The following is a 16,415-nucleotide window of genomic DNA, read 5'->3' as shown; positions in this document are numbered from 1 at the left end:
TCCCTTTTGAAGTGGCCTTCCTTTCCACATTTCTAGCACACCACCTTTATAGGTTTTCTTGGAGATTTAGATCTCCCTCTTGATTTAGATCTCCCACACAATGACTTATTTTTGTTTCTATTCTAGGACCGTCCTCGTACAGACAAGGCATCACCATTCTGGCTCTCCATATTTTTCCATCTCATCTCCTCCGTCAGCAAAGATGAGACTATTTCATCAAATTGCAAGGCAGTTGCATTGCTACCTATTGCAATAATTAGACTATCCCACAAATCTGGTAGAGAACACATCAAACTGATGCACTTATCTTCATCTGAAATTTTAATATCAACAAATGCTAACTGACTTACCACAGTGTAAAATGCGTTCAGATGCTCTATCACCGAGTCTCCATTTTCATCCTCAAGTTATACAACTTTTTCCACAGGAATAGTTTATTCACCAGAGACTTAGATTGCTATTAAGTCCCTAACTTGTCCCACAAAGCCTTCACTATAGCTTCCCCTGATACATTCAGCAATACTAAATCTGAGACACAATCGTATTGTGCTCTTTGCCTTCCAATCCAACTTCTTCCATTCTTCATTGGACACTCCCATTGGTTTAGTACCCAAATCTACTATGGTCCACTGATCTTTGTCCACTAACAGATCCTCCATCTTGAGTTTCCACAAATCAAAACTCTGGCCGTTAAATTTCTCGATCTCTATCTTTCCACTACTCACCATCTTCTTTCACCACCAGAATTGATCTTGCAGATCTCCCACTGAACAACGTCTACCACAGGCCTGAGCGAAACCCCTCAGCAACAAAGGCGTCCCCTTGAAGCCAAAACTGCTCTGATACCAAATGTAGGTTTTAACCCCATACAAAAATTACCTGCATACAAATTCTAAAATGCAGAAAATAAAAAATGTGAGAGCATAACACATAAAACACATATACACATAGATTTTCCCTTGGATCCCAAAATCGGGACTACCAGCTTGATTTTTTCCATTATGTTCCTTTCAATGTTATAATACATATTTATACATGCCGAAGCATTCAATACCATGGACCAAAAAACCATCGTGTCCAAAACCATGGACTAAAAACCATCACATCCAAAAACATGTGCGAAAATCATGCACAAAATCATAGGTGGGTCTGCCCATCCTAACATAGGGTCCAAAACCAAAATTTTCTGCGGTGCTACCCCTGACCCGATAAAGTGGGGTTGCGGAAGCCATAAATAAAGTTTTAACAAACATGATTAAATGAATAGTTTGTATTCATAAAGGAAATTGGGATACCATGTTTTTTCCAACACTGTGTGATTACCGTACTACTGCAAAAACATCTACGGTTTTACTCCTTTCCAACTTGTTTATGGTTTTGAGACAATATTTGCAATTGAATTTGAAATTCCATCTTTGAAGCTAGCCATCGAATTGTTACCAACTACCTTTCTAGAGGAAGAGCGTGTTTTACACATAGCACGTTTAGATTAAACTTGCGTGAGGCTGCATTTTCTAGAGAGGCTCATAAAAAACTAGTTAAAGCTCATTTTGATCAAAACATGAACCCTCATTCATATGAAGATGGTGACCTAGTCTTAGTTTATGATGAAGCTCATGACAAGTTAGGTGCAGGAAAATTTCTGCCCATGTGGCATGACCCTTACATTATAAAACACGTATTAGCTAAAGGATCCCATGAGCTGGTAGATTATGATGGTATTCCTTTAGGAAAGCCCAGTAACAGTCTTCACCTAAAGAAATATTATGCATAAAATATTCCGTGGACATTTCTACACTATTTGCAGTTTTTAGGTGTGTGTGATAGTTAATAATTTACAATTTCCTAGTACTTCTCTTGCTTATCTTGTTTTGCGCTTGATTTGCAGATGTCGATGTTCCCTCAAACTTACACTGGATTTGCTAATGGCACTAGTCATTGTACTCCAAATTTTTCTTCCATAGCTCGGGATATTTATTTGCCCAGTGATGAGTTAGTCTCTATTAATCGAATATGCCTTAGTCAAACAACGAATAATATAGTAGAATATAGTACAGTTATTGAACTATTATCTGACACCACCTCATTTGGTATTTGGAATTTGATTTTTAGGATAGATTCACAACTCATAGTATTACATTTAAGCAATCTCTATGCATTAAGAAGTTCACCAATGTTAAGAATGTTTTTACGAGTCTATCTTTTGGAAAGGTAGTTTGATTACATTGAATATAAACAGATTCTGAGAAATTTAAACACATTAATTGGTGCACTAGCTAATCATGTGTTAAATAGACATTTGTGACATTTATAAGTAAAAAGAATATTCATCCGCTTATTGATCAAATGTAAAATAGAACAAAAGTAGTAGTCTTCATTAGTATAAACTTTGTATAAAAGTGTGTAATACAAAAATATGACATCCAAGGACATAAGGCCCCATGGCCTTTATTATCCAAATATGCCGATACAAAAATAAAAATGTGACCCAAAAAACAAAACAAGTAAGCATGATGATGCTCATGATAGAAAACTATGGCATGGGCAACCCATTGTAGAAATCACCTATGTGGTCCTGGAACTCCAACCACCTGTCACTAGTATCGGACAGGTATGTCATCAATCTTGGTCTCTAGTATATCTAAATTCAACCTCTCTAGGTTGTGTTCCATCTCTGTAAATGCCTCCACTACATCAAGGTTAGTCACTACAATTGCTATAGGTTGCTCACCTTGCTTTTCAAATCATCTCATCTCCGTTGGTCATTTTAGGCCCACATTTGCATATGCATTTCAGATAATTAACCTTTGAAGACAAAAAACACATAAAAAATAAAAATTTAATAACATATGAAAATGAGAAATTATTACCTAGCTTACCCCACTGTACCCCTGTTGGGATATCAGGGTCACCTCTGTAATCCATCCGTACATATGGGAAGTCCTCAATCGAAATGATCCGTTGACCCAACTAGTCAAAAAATTTAGGGATATATCTTGGCACCAGTCCATCACCTCCATGACATGCCATAAGTGAGACCTATCTTAGCATACATGGATCCCAGGGACCTCCCTCATCTGCTAGAATTTGTTGTGGCCAAAAGAGTGTAGTCCTCTCTCGAGAAAAGGAAACCTGAATGGCACCATAACCAAAGTTATTTAGTTTTCCATTTTTACATCTAGTTAGTTGTCCTTTCATGTTCGTAACCACTGCCTCGCACCAGTTAAATATAATGGATTCCCAACATTCCAGAGCAGTTTGCATCTATGATCATGTGGCCAAATGAAGGGTTGTGCTTCCACACAACTTGCTGATAGTAAAAGCTATGGTCCTTAAGGGTGGGATCCTAATGGTTTCAAATGTCATTCCTTCCATCCTTGGGTTGTGTGTTCTCACAAAAGTGTTGTAGATACTCATGAGTAGTTTCTCGTCATGTTTTCTTCCCAAATAAAGAAATTTATTCTCCTCTATGAGAAAGCCAAGTCAAGAAGTAGATGTCATCAGCATTGATGGTGACACAATGATCTCAAATCATAAAGCATTGTTCCTAGACATTCTAGGTCCTTATAGATGATGTCATGAGATATACCTGAGCTTTCATCCCAAGAATGAGCCAATATTTCAAAAGGCCACAGGTTCTCAAAGCCTGCAAGGTAGCTAGATATGCTAGAGTTGCTAAATCATTGGCTTCATGTTATCTCTCCCTCCATTCCATTTTCGAATAATCATTAGAACCAAAATAGCATTTAAAAGGATTTAGAATTAGCATTGAAGCCAATCATACATTTTTTTGGGTTCATTTTATTTATTTTTGAAACTCTCATCACCTAAGTTGTCGATATTTTAAAAAAGGGGTGCATCTATGTGGATTTTTGGGAATATTTTCATGCAGGCCACATTTTTCTGCATGTAAAAAAATTATCGTCCTCTGCAAACCTGATGGAGATAGTCCACGCAAGGCTGGGGGTGCATTTTTTGGCAAAATCTCTCCACAAAAAATAAATTACAAGCCTAAAATGAAAATCTAAATAGATGAAAAGATAGATCACGAGGATATCTCTTACCTAGAGTAAATAGTAGAAGATTTTTTCCACTGGTTGGCTCAGAATCAGTCGCAAAAGTTTGGTGGTAAAAATCCCTTTTTCTCTTCTCTTAAATGGTAAAAAATGAATTAATTCTTTTATAATTTTTTGAGTGATAAAAATATTACTTTTTTTTATTAAGACCTTTAAAAGTGAAAATTTTATGTTTTTACCCTAATACTAAGAATTTAGGATGGTTTATTGAGTTTAACTGTACAAAACATATTACATTGTTAAAAACAAATCATTTTTACTATTAAGAAACTTTTATCATTTTTCATGCCCTTAAAAATTATAAAAAGTGAAACCCTAGTGTCCTCTTTTAATCTGCTTTCACACTCTTAAAATATGAAAATATTGTCGAGTACTTGATTTTTTGAACTCGTAAAAGTAAATGAACAATTTTCCACTCAATATAAGTTTTCCCGTTTTACAAACTGAGCTAGGACTACTTACGGAAAGGTATATGTTGATCAAGCATGGTTAATAGAGTTTTCTCTTGTATTATTTTATCCTTTTTTCAGACCCGAGAGACTAAACATATGAAAAATAAAATGATGGAATCTACTGATGGTTTTTTTCTAACTCCCTAAAAGTGAAAAACAATGAGATTTATTGTTTGTGGGCTTGTTAAAATTTTATGGTAAAAGAGCTAAATGAGTTTTCTTTTTGTGTCTTTTTCAAACTCTTAAAGAAAACAACATCGAGTTACCCTTTAGTGGACTTATAAAAATTTAATCGTAAACGACTCATTAAGCATAACGAGGCTGAACCATTCCTTGTTATAGTTCGCTAAAAAAACTTCGATGGAATCATCCGAAGGATGAGCTTACATGACAAGAATATGTTATCCTCATCAAGCTTGTAAAACATAAATAGGTGCTTGACAAAAATGGTGGGGAATAATTATGAAAACGTTTATCATAAATGAAATATGTCACCCTTGAAAACCAAACTCCATCACACTGGTGTTGAGGTTGGGAAATCCATTTGTCCTACAGTTAATCGAATCCCATTGAAAGTATTCAGTTGGTTTTTAATATTATCATTGATTCAAATTTTTCCTAGTCAATTGTCATGTCATTATGTGTTCAAGAAAAGTTCAACCTCAGTTCATGTTCCTTTGCAAATTTTAGCCTTCAATCGCATGGTCAATCCCTGAGTCAGTCCTTGCAAACTTATTTTTAAAGCTTAACACTATGTTTCATGTCATATGCTTTCCCATGATAGGTTGCTTCCTGTCGACTTCAGATCATTATCTTGGAAGTTGATCTAGAAACCTTCAGTACCTTGAATCCTCCATGTGTTAATGGTATATCACCTTTGACGATAGGCTCTAATCATTGGTTTTAAATCGAACGATTCTATGGGTGTTTGACTTCAGAGCACCTATTCACACTTTATAAATTGTACTGGAAGTACCTTGAGAGTCGTTTTCATTATTTTCTGTTTCTCTCGCACTTGTTAACGATTCATATCATTGACTGGTAATCAAGTTATTTCTACCATGTTCGACTTTGAGACATTCACTCGCACGGCTATATTCGTATTGTTAGCTAGGAAGATTAAAATCAAAACGTTAGATCTACTTTCATCAATCTATCTTGTGAGGAGTTTTATATTCATGATTATGTAGACAAAATCATAAACAGATGGTTGCATCCATACTATTTCTACTATCGATATGATTCTGGACTTTGTCACTACTTATTCATTAAGTGAGCTTTACTTTGAGTATGGGAATGCTTACCTCAGTGACAATTTTATATAGACAATTGTAGGGTAATCAATGAATGTTTATTGCAAATTTCCAACCATTGTCTCTGATTTGATATTTAGCATGATAAATCACTTCAATCTTTTCAAAAATTATTATACAAACTTCGCACTTAAGGGGGAAATCTGTTACACATTATTTTTTCACCATGACACTTGATCGATATAAACATATTTATCGCCAGCTATTAACATGTTTCATTGAACTCCCTTAGAGGTCAAAAAACTTAAAATACTTTGAAGAAGATGAGAAATTTGTGAAAAATAGCTTTTATACTTTGTTAAGTAGGTCCTATGATCCTTTCCCTAGAAGTTTCTGTGGATTTTCTAAACTTATCCCTAAGAACACCACATAACTACACCCTATCTACCATTGTGGACAGCGCAACTAAATCAAAGAAAGTAAAAATAAAAAGGTACATTCTAAAAACATAGTTCGTCAAATATATCCCAACTAAAAGCTTCCAGGTGATGCCTATTCAAGCTATAACCCTAAGACAATGGATCTTAATCCCTTTCCTCAAGGAACCCTAATCCTTCAATTAGAGGATCTCATGCTCCTCTTTTGGATCTAAAACTTCTTCCTCTTGGACTATAAAATCACTAGAGGGAAGAGGGATTGTAGAGGTGAGAGCTCAAAGAAGACAAACTTGTATTACTAGTTTGAGATTGGAAAGATTATCATATAAGGAGGATTTTGGATGCATTTGGGAGGAACCTAACTATATCAAGGAAAACATCAGAATGATATTCTCTATCTTTGATTAATACAAATGAATGATTTTCCCCGTTAAATTGTGTTATCAGAATGTTGAATGGTCTAATTTTTCAGATGTTCATTAAAGAAATTTCAATTCATAATCCCCTTGACCATTAGGTTAATTTTGTTTGAACTATTATGTCACATATTCTTTTGATCCTTCTTATGTTTATGGTTGCAAGCTTGATCAAGAATTGAGAGGTTGCATCGAGACATGACAAGGAATATTCATCAAGCATTTCATGAATGGGTAAGAGGCCTATTTAAAATCTTCTATATATGTAATTCAAATGGGATAAACTTAGGGAAATAGTCATTTCAATTGTCTATTTGTTTCTAGTTTATGTCTAAGATCGAGGGAGATTTCTCTTGTTAGCAAGAGGCATTTATCCACCTCACAATAGTCCACTTTTTATGAAAATATATAATCATTCCACTGGAGGATAATTTTGTCTGACTTCCTTTTACTAAGATCCATTTCAAAACATATTCAAGAAAAGGTCACAATCTCTTTCTCAAGTCTTTCGATGACTACTTTAGTGAAATGATCAACTTAGTTTTGCACATTACCTAAGATGTCTGTATGAAACAATTGAAGGGGAAAGTATGGGAGTATTAGCTAAACTGTAGTGATCCTACTTGTCATAAAAAGAGTGTTAAAACCAACAAACCAATTCTTAAAGCAAATCCTAGAATGGCACAAAAATCAAGGGCCATCATAAAAAACCATTTTATAATCCTTAATATATTTAAAATACAACACAAAAAAACTTTGAAGGAAAAAAAGATCTTTATTTTAGGACCAGGTCTTATGTATGCATTCCTGAAGAGAAAATGTTGTAGGCCATACCCAATTAAATTGAAGCATAACATGGCATGTGTCGAATAATCCACGTGAGCACCCTCATATTGAATATGATCCACTTAATAGTTGTGGTATTCTTCATTTGATCCATAATAAAGGCTGACCTAGAGATCCCTTTAAGAATCAATTATGGAGGCCTTATATTGAGTGTATCCTTGAATGATTTGGGTAGGGAGGAAGAGGATGCACACTGGCCTTTGGCTTCATCTCTTAGCCTTGACATTAAATGATTTGAAGAATCCTTGGTTATTCCATACTTACAAAGTGATTTTAGAACTTGAAGCTTCCTACCTCCATGTAGGACTTGAATTTTGTTAGATTGGATTTCCATCCAATCATGTATACTAGTTTCAAGTGAGGTGACAAGATCTATGGATTTAAGAAGTGAACAAAGGGAAGTCCCTATTTATGGTCTCACAAAGACCGCAAAATTCACCAAATCTAGGAAAATAACCTCATCATGGATGGAGGAAGAACTTTGCAATAGAAAATGCTTCCCTAGGTTCTCTAGATATTTAGGCATGATAGTTTTCACCAAACCTTCCCTTGGCCTCTTCACCTTCCACTCTAGATTCTTCTCAACATCCACATGACAGAGTTAACATTGTGAGGAATTTAATTGCTTAAACTTTTGTACATTAAATTGTCAACTAGGGAATTGTAGACTAATGAGGTACCTGGAAAATACATGCATAAATAGATTTAATTGGTGAACAGTTGATAAAGGATAACACCATTCTAAAATTAATCTATTGTAACAAAACTTAAAATTTTCCCTCACATGTCAGATGAAATAATTAAATATTGAAATTCAAATCTTATGAAGTTACTGGGAATAAAAGGGATATCAAATCAATCCAGTAATCATATGCTTAGAAAATCACACTATGATAGCTATAAAACAACCTAGTCAATTGCAGAATATTAGTCTAAGTCTTGGAATATCACTCATAACTGTTTTTGGATCCCTTGGTCTTGATTCTTCCACACAAGGGGCCCTCTATTAGGTCGCTATCATAATATTGTGGCCACCATATATTTATTGTTTAGAAACCCATCATCGTTATTGTTGAACCTTTACATTATTATTGTTATGTAGGCCCTAATTATATTTTGATCCTTTAGACTCTTATATATCCCAAAAAGGTCTTATTATTTGAATCATCCAACAATTGTTTTATTTATGTAATGTAAAAGAAGGTTTGCCCATCGAAGAGGTTTATTTTCAAGTTATTGATCTATCTATTTTTCTATTTTTTAATCTGTATATATAACATTTGGTATCCGATCTTTGGATCCTAAGGTTTAGCTCCTTCAAATAGGCCATATTGGAATTTTCATTATAAAAAAAAAATTCTGTGAGGATTTAGAGCAAGAAATTCTTACCATGTGGAAGATGAATATTAATGAACATCTGGATGCAATTTCAGACCTCCCTAAAGTAGCTAAAAGTGAATAAAATGTTGTGTTTTGGGTATGGTTTCAACCCCTACAGCTGAAAAAGAAGAAATGAATCCAACCATATATTGTAATAGATTGTTGGGAATTAACACTAATAAAAATCTAAATATAGAAGGATATATCGAGAAGAAGAAGGTAATAGTGTTAATTGATTCAGGTAATACCGATAATTTTATTTATTGTAAGATAGAAAAGTATTTGAATTGATTTTTCTATCCAGCACTAGAGGGTCAAGTAATGGATACAAATGTAGGAATTATAAACTACTCATGGAAGTACCATAATATCAATCCAACCATGGTAGAATATGTACTGAATAGCCCAATCCTTTCCCTTCTGATGGGTGGTGCTAGTATCATTTTAGGAGTCCAATGGTTACAATTTTTCGGGACAATATGTTTTAATTTTCAGCATTTTTTCTTAAATTTTTTTGGGGGCCAAAAGGAAATTGTATTAAGGTGTATCATAGCAAAACCTTGGAATAATCAACTCTATGGCATGACATATATTTTGAAGAAGGAATAACAAGGGATAATTGAACAATTATTCTCACTATATGTTCAAACATCTAAGTCATCCATTTCTCTAGATCTCCAAAGAGTCCTTGGCAATCATTATAAGGTATATGAGACTCCAAAAGGTATCCCATCTATTTGCAATCATGATCATGCTATTCACTTCCTTCCAGGAAGTGTTCCTCCAAACATCAGACCTTGTATATATCCATATGCCTAGAAGAGTGAAATTGAATGTATGGTTGCCAAAATGATAGATTCACATATAGTTCAACCTAGAATAAGTTCTTTCTCTTCTCTAGTTGTATTGGCTCATAGTAAGGATGGATCATGGGTATGTGTCTAGATTATAGTGAGCTCACTAAGTTCACTATTAAAGATAAATTTACCATTCCTATCATTGATTAATTTTTTGATGAACTACATGGAGCAATATACTTCACCAAGATGGACCTTTGTTAAATAAATCAGTAAATTAGAATGAAGACATAAGACATTTTGAAAACAACATTTAAAACTCATGATGTTCATTATGAATTTTTTCTCATGCGTTTTGGCCTTACTAATGCACCTTCCACATTTCAAGGTTTAAATAATTCCATTGTCAAATCTCTCCTTAGAAAACTCGTGCTAGTATTTTGTCATGATCTACTAATATATAGCAAGTCTTAGAAGGATCATGTTCAACATGTTGATAGGGTCCTCAAATAATTGGAGGAGAAATAATTGTATGCAAAACCCTCCATGTGTTTCTTTGGGGTATGGGAAGTGGAATATTTGGTTCATATTTTATCTCATGAGAGTGTTAAGATAGACCCTGAATAAATTAAAGCCATAAAAGAATGGAAAATCACAAAAACCGTAATGCATCATCGAGGATTTCTCACGTTGACAATTTGTTATCACAAGATTTTTAAGAATTATGAGAAAATAATAACACCACTAACAACGTTATTGAGAAAAGGTGCATTTTTTTGGACTCGAGAAGCATATAAGGCCTGTGAGAATGTTAAAGAGTAAATGTGACAAGCTATGGCCTTAGCTACAATAGAGTTCACAAAAGCCTTTATTGTGGAATGTGATGCCTTAGGAAGTGGCATTGGTGTTGTTGTCATGCAAAAAATAAGAACCATTTCTTTTGAAATACGTCTAATTAAGGGAAAACATTTGCACAAATGTATTTATGAGAATTATATATGGAAATAGTACATGCTATGAAGAAATGGTTCCCTTATCTAATGAGAAGATACTTGAAGGTAAAAAAACCATGATATTCTTAAATTCTTCTTTTAACAAAGATTATATTTAGATGATTAGAGAAATGGCTCACAAAGATTTTGGGTTATGATTTCTAAATTGTAAGGTCCCTATACTACTAGTGTAACCCCTTATTTTTATTAGTACAATGCGCTTATTATTTTGTTATGCCCATGTAGTACCCATATTGTTATTATTCTGCCCCATAGGAGCCCACTATTGTTATTGTTGTGCCCTTACATTATTATTGTTATGTTGACTCTGTTATGAAACCAACACACAAAAAGATAGAAAGGATAGTTGAATGCTTTAGAATTCAGCCTCTTCGAGGGGGCAAGCTCCTTTACATTACACAAATGAACAATTCTTGGATGATACAAATGACAAGACCTCGTTTCTATATATATGAGTCTAAGGGGTCATAATATAATCAAAGCCGACATAACAATAATAATGTAAGGGCACAATAATAACAATAGTGGGCTTCTATGGGGCAAAATAGTAAAAATATGGGGACTACATGGGTACACCAATATAATAAGGGGGTTGTACTAATGTTCACAGGATGTTTCTGACCAAAAGCTCTCTTTTCTCGCTCTGAAGTCAAACGGTAAAAATGAATTTACAAAAGCCCTTTTTATAAGCTTTTTTTGAATAAATTAGTTTTTAATTTATTTATTTCTCACTTTAAATAGGTAACTTTTGCAACATTTTTATCTATTTTAAACAGGTATGAGTAATGTTTGAGTTTTTGTGCAGGATAACAGATTTTTCAGGCAAAATTGGTCATTTTCGACAAAAAACATTAGAGTCACCTTTAAGCTCTTTTCTGACTCCTAAAACATGAAAATATTGCCAAGTTTTTCTTTTTAAGATCATTAAAACGGAACTAAAAAGACGGTCCACTTACAACCCTTTTTCTGACCATAAAAACATGAAAAGATTGCCGGATTTTTGTCGTTTCAAATTCGATATTGGTTATAAAACAATGTGTCATTGATCGCTTTTTTACTTTTTCAGATCAAAGGCACTAATTATGAAAAGTACTCCTTGGTCGTAATGATCAAGTGGTTCTCTCAAGTATTATTTTATACTTTTTCGGGCTTGGGAGACACAAATTTATGAAAAAGGACAACCATGGAGTTTCTTAAGATTTTTCAGACTGTCTAAAATTGAAAATCGTTGAGTTTCTCCTATACTGGACTCGTTAAAATTTAATAGTAAAGGACCTATTCAATTACAAACAGGAATAGACCACTCCTTCTTAGGGTTTGAATTTAAACTAAATTGGACTCATCCGAAGGATAAGCTTATAATCAAGCAAATGTTATCCTCCTCAAGCTTGCCAAAAATAAAGAGGTACTTGCCAGAAATGGTGGAGGAAAAGAGAGAAAAATGAGCCTGTTTGTGATACTTTGTAACCACTCTTAAAGATGACACTTTTTATTCACCTGGGTTGGGAAATCCTTTGCCTAACAGTTGATCAAACCATATTGAAAGTCTTCAGCCGGTTTCTGGGTATTAACTTTGGGTCAATTGTCACCAAACCATCTGCTGTGTCGTTATGTGTTCAAGAGGTCAGTACAAATAAACCATTCATCTGCAAAATATCTGTCATCCACCTTGACCATCCCTGAGTTAGTCCTTGCAACTAAATTTCTTCAAACTTGATCTATGATTTCATGTTGTGGGCTTTCCTACGACGGATTGCTTTCTATCGACTTCAGCTCATTATCTAGAAAGATGATCTAGAAATCGTCACTACCTTGGGATCTTCATGCCTCAATGGTAGGTTTCTCACCTTCGACTATAGGTTGCATCATTGACCTTCGATCAAAGGATTCCGTGACATGTTCGACATCAAAACATCTATTCACATCTCATGGATTGTACTGAGTACTTTGAGAGCCATTGACATTACTGGTGGTTTCTCTCACACTTGTTAACAGTTTACATCATTGACTGGTAATCAAATGGTTTCTACCATGTTCGACTTCAACACATTTATTCACATGGATAGAATCGTACTATTTCGGGAAGTAGAAATCAAGACCCTGGATCTAGTTTCCACCATCCAGGCTATGAGTAATTTTGTATTCATTTTACAGTGGACTATTCATAAACAGATGGTTGCATCCATACAATGTCTACATGTGTCTATACTTGTGATGTATTACAAGATCATTCCTATATCAGAGCAGTAGTTAGTTTTCTAGTCATTTTTGATCTGAGTATGGGAATGCCTACCTCAACGATGATATGATATCATATATATATATTGCATTGAATTCTTTTACAGGTTCCAACTGGTCTCTCCACAAGATGGTCCTCGAAATGATAAAGTACTTCACTCTTCTTAGATAATAAATGAAATCCTCATCTACTACAGACTTCGCACTTTAGGGGGAAATTTGTTACAAAAAATATTGTCACCATGGCTATTTGCAGTCAATATGCGTCTATCATCATTCATACTATCCTCCTTAGCAAGTCTCAAACCTCAACTCTTAATGTCAAGCTTTGAAAATGAGAGAAAGACATTAAAAATCAATAATGGTCTGGTTCCACACTTTCTCTCACTATTACCTGCGGTCCCGCACCCCTTGTCCATGTTACCTGCAGACCTGCCCGCTCTGTCTCTAAACGAGTGGTTGCGGACCCCTGTGAAAGTCAAAAAGGCGCAAGTTTATTCTTAAAAAATCACTTTGGGTTAATTCTAGATGATTCTAGAAGGAATCTTGACGTGGATGGTTCGCTCCTAGGTGGTTCATGCATCCCAAAACTAAAGGAGCTTATCCCTTTGAAGGAGGGCTTTATCCCTTTGAAGGTGGACCTAGTAACTTCCCTCCATTGCACTATAAATTAAGGCATTGGGCTGGTTGCTAGAGAGGTTGGAAGCTGAACATTTTTTAGGGTAAATGCTGTTGGAATTGAGACTTCCTAGTTAAGCTTGAGAGGAGAGATTACATACCTTTTGGCTTCATTGGAAAGAGAGTGAAACTTGTCAAAGTAGAGGAGATTCTTGCTAGACCCTGGGAGGAGCTTGTACAACATCAAGGCACTAAGGTTGTAAAGTTCTTCTTTGATTATAGTTAATACAATCAGATTCATTTTTCTCAACAAATTGTCTTATGTGATATGTTTCATGAATTCCTTGATCATCATGATAAATATGCTTTATTATATTGGCTTTTCATGTGCTATTTAATGTGTGTGCTTGTTTTTTTTGAAGATTCTTTACAAGGGAGCTCATTTGGATCAATGGGGCGTGGCTTCTACAAATTTGCACTGGACCCAAGGTAGGCCTAAAACAGTTGTTTACCTTTACTTATAAATTTCATATTTAGAGAAAGATATAATTTGTTTGGTTTGCTTGTCGGTAGATATCATTAGATACTAGGGAGGTCAGTCTTGTCCGCAAGAACGACTTATCCGGCCGACAGAGAATCTAAACATATTTTCTTCTTCATACTAGCATGTGTATGCAGATTTTCTTAACAGAACTTGTGTTATGCAACCAACTGACAAAATAGAAGAAAAGAAAGATCAACGACATTAAAATTGGCCTCTTCGAGGGGGAAACCTCATTTACGTTACACAAATGACAAGACCTACTTTCTATATATATGAGTCTAAGGGGTCCCAATATAATCAGAGCCTACACAAAAATAATATTGTAGGGACACAACAATAATAATAGTGGGTTTCTATGGGGCACAATAATAACAACATGGGGACTACATGGAACAATACAATAAGGGGGTACACTAGAAGTATAGGGACCTAACATGCCCCTCCTCCAAAAAAGTGTTTTCCTCAAGTCTTGAGTAGTTATGGATGATTCTGTATAAAGCTATCATCTTCCCATGTGGAGTCTTCAGCAAGTAAGTTCTTCCACTTCATGAGATACTCTGAAATTGATCAATTTCATAGCTATCATGTTCTTGATTCCATGACTACTTCAAGTTCCAATATGATTTTACCTTCCTCATAAATTTGAATAATATTGATTGAACTCAAAACTTTTTAGCTATAAACTTCTTTAAGCATGAAACATGGAGAACTGGGTGCACTCGAGATGATGCGGGAAGCTCCAATTTGTATGCCATAGTATCAATATTTCACAACACCTTTTAAGGACCATAGTATTTTGGTGATAATTTATTATCCCTCTTAGCTTTCTTGAGGGAAATTTGTTTGTATGGTTGTAGCCATAAAATACCCAATCTCCTACACCAAAATTTCTTTTGCTGTGATGTTGACTTGCCTATTTTTTCATTTGATTCTACAGTAAAGTGAGGATATCCTTTAAGATTTGGAGAACTTGTTGTTGATGCTCGATGTGATCTTCCACTTCTTGAAACATACAATGATTTTCAAAGACTTTTTCTAGATCTAGAGAAATAGATGATGTCATTGTTTGAACCTGTAGTGAACAAATTACATCCTACTATTATTTCTTTAGACTCCTTGTCATGCCATTAGAGATGATTATCTTTCTTGGTTTCCTTGCAATACCCCTTTATTGAACTTCCTTTCCTTCCCCCATAAAAAATAAGAAAAGTTCTTAAAAATTGAAAGCTATCATCCCCAAAGATTGTAACCATTGGACTCCCAGTACAATATCGTCACCACCAATTAGAAAGGAAAGAATTGGACTATTCAAGACATATTCTCCCATGGATAGCTTGATAGTATGGAACTTTCGAGAGAAATTTATGGTTCCTCCATTTGCAACCATTACATGACACGCTGGTGCTAGATATATTAAGAAATTCAATTCCTTGGCTATCTTACAATAAACAAAATTATGGGTACTACCTGAATCATTCAACACTATTACCTTTTTCTTATTGATATGTCCTTCTATCTTGAGAGTTTGAGGAGTGGTAATTCTTGTCAATGCACTACAATATATGGTCAGACTCATTTATTCTTTCTCTGGGGTTGGTTCCTGGTGTATATCCTCTTCTTTTGACATTTATTGTTCTTATTCTTCCTCCTCTTCCCCATCTATGTAAATTAATTTCTTCTCATCACAATTATGACCTTTAGTGTATTTTCTATCACAGCTGTAACAAATCCATTTTTCTCTTTTTTCCTCCAATTGTTGTGGTGTCAACTTTGTAGGATGTGGAATACTAGGAGAAGCAACACTTCCATGTTCATAGTTATGAATAATAGAATTCCTTGTTGCCATAGTATTCCTTTCACCTTTTCTTTCCATCCTAAATGCCTTCTCCAATGAATTATGTTCCCAAAGGAGAACCTCATGTTGGATGTTAACCGTTAAAGTCCCTATAAATACTTCAATGTTTTGCTTCTCTCAAATATCACTTACCTTTATATTAAATTTTTGGAATTCCTCAATGTGCTCTACCATTGAACCCTTTTGTTTGAGATTTATCAATTGGCTAAGGAAGGTGTTTCCCTTTATATCATCATAATGTGATATCATTTCCTCCATGAAAATTGAAGAGGTGAAAAGTGGTTTACGAGAAAAAATCCATATATACCATACAAAATGATTTGGTTCTAAATATAAAGATGCAATACGTACCTTTTGTGGCGGTTGCACATCATGTAGATCAAAATATTTCTCCATATGTACTATCCAAGTTACTGAATCCTTGCCATGAAATTTCCTATCTATCTTTGGAATATGGTGGGCATTCAATCCAACATTAGATTCTATAAAA

Source organism: Pinus tabuliformis, chromosome 1_2, assembly GCF_031772625.1.
Source record: "Pinus tabuliformis cultivar Carrire ecotype Pingquan chromosome 1_2, CPIR1, whole genome shotgun sequence".
NCBI classification, from domain to species: Eukaryota; Viridiplantae; Streptophyta; class Pinopsida; order Pinales; family Pinaceae; genus Pinus; species Pinus tabuliformis.
This window is presented reverse-complemented; position numbering follows the sequence as displayed.